The sequence below is a fragment of the Pteropus alecto genome, unplaced genomic scaffold, assembly GCF_000325575.1.
Source record: "Pteropus alecto unplaced genomic scaffold, ASM32557v1 scaffold95, whole genome shotgun sequence".
NCBI lineage: Eukaryota > Metazoa > Chordata > Mammalia > Chiroptera > Pteropodidae > Pteropus > Pteropus alecto.
The window spans coordinates 24,561,964-24,563,966 of record NW_006441071.1 but is presented as its reverse complement, the minus strand read 5'-3'; positions in this window follow the sequence as shown (position 1 = coordinate 24,563,966).

Sequence of the window (2,003 nt, the reverse complement as noted above, 5' to 3'; positions counted from 1 at the left end):
AAAAAAAAAAAGAGGTAAAATAGCACAATAATTTATAATGATTACATTGAAATTCTAATATTTTGAATGTAATTGGTTAAACAAAATGTATAACTAAAATTAATTTTGTCTTTTTGCTTATTTAACCAAGATACTAGAAAATTTTTAATTACTTTATATCGCTCACATATTTCCATCAGACAGCACTGTTTTGAAACATTCTCAAGAACTTGAATGATATCATTTCTACACTAGGACAGCGAATTTTCTAAGAACACCAGCAAAGGCCACATTTTATTCTAGGGTTGGTTATTTGCTCCCACTGAAGCTTTTCAATAGTTTGTTAAATTACCCACAGCGACTCTGTAGGAAGTTCCATGTTATCTGTTCTAGCCAGAATGTAAGTTCCAAGAGAAGAAGGACCTGGTTGTGTTCAAGGCTGCACTCCAAATGCCTAGAATGATGTCTGGCACATAGCTGGTGCTCAGTAAATATTTGTTGATGGCATTATGAGTGAATGTCATCTTGTGTCAGTATATAGAAAGCTTCCACATCATTTGGGCCATACTTTTTGAAATTCTGTGCAGTCATTTCTCGAGACAGGAAATGAGGAATCCTAATAACAGAACCTGAAGAGCTACTGAAAGGGTCAGTGGACAAAGGAGAAACCTGCTCTGTTAAGAGATATCAAATAGCTTATAGCAGAAACATTTCTCCTAAGTTCTCTAGACAATGTATGTCAACAGAAATGTGGCTAGATAAATCAGGACATTCTTTATTTTTTAAATTAAGTCCAGTTGTAAAATGTAGCACTTGGATATATTTCACACTTTGCCTACTAGCAAATCTACATAATTCACAATGATGTCTCAGAAAGATGCAAAGTGAAGCAACTGGTGGCTCAGCCTAGGACCAAACACAGAAAGTGAGTGGAGCTCATGGCTGCTTTTGTCTCTTCTACTCTCTGCTTTTGCTTCTCTCAAGGTGCTTCTCACAAACTGTTGAACCAAGATATGAAGTTACTGGAGGCTTGTCCTATCCTTACCACACAGTGGAGAGCTTCAGAATTTTCATGTGGAAGGGGCTCAGCAACAGCATTCATGTTAGAAGCTAGGCCTAGATGTTCTAATCTTAAAGTGATATATGCAAGCAAACACATTGTTTTCACTTAGGCTATATGTTATAAATTATTTATTCTTTCTTAAAATATTTATTGTGCCAAGATAAGGGAATTTAGCTGTAAATGTGGCTACTTTTTATTTATTATCTCTCAGCTCCAAATACATCCTCTTTGTCTGCTGTTTGAAAATGCATCTGGGCCTTTTCGTTTTCTCTGACAGCTGGTACCAAAGCTTTGTCAATAGAGGGCGCTGGAGAGACATTACAAGAGGAAATGATTATGCTTCCTGGTTTCTGGTGTGCAAGCCCGGCAGGTTTCTACAGCACAGGTGGTAAATCCGTAGCACCCAGCAGCCAACAGCTTCCCTAAGGGTTTTGGAGCTGAGTGCCTCTGATGAGACACCTCCCAAAACACCTTTCCCTGGCACCCCAGAGGATGAATTTCCAGTAAGTTCTGTAGTGTGGATTTCTTGCAAGTTCTAGAAGGCACCTTTCCAGCAGGGTCCACCTGCTCCAGGTGTACCCTCTCAATTGATATCTGAATTTCAGCCGTAGGGTGTGTGTGGGTCTTGGAGAGGTTATTTCCTGAGTCCTCTGTCTCAGCCCTAAGTGTAGCAGCTGCTCCTTATATCTGCCATTTCTGTATTCTTAAGGATTCTATTTACCTCTTACTCACCAATCCCTCTTTACTCCCATTTCCTGTCATAGTTAATAATTCTTTATATTAAACTTTCTTTGTTCAAATTGCCATGTGCTTTATCTCCTAATTGGACTCAGAATGATACAGTAAACAGCATAAGTAAAGTCTCTTCCCTGTTGGGCTTACATTCTGATCGAAGGACGTAGACAAATAGTTGAACAATTAGCAGCATAACATGAAAGTGGTTGTACGTGCCTAGGGAGAG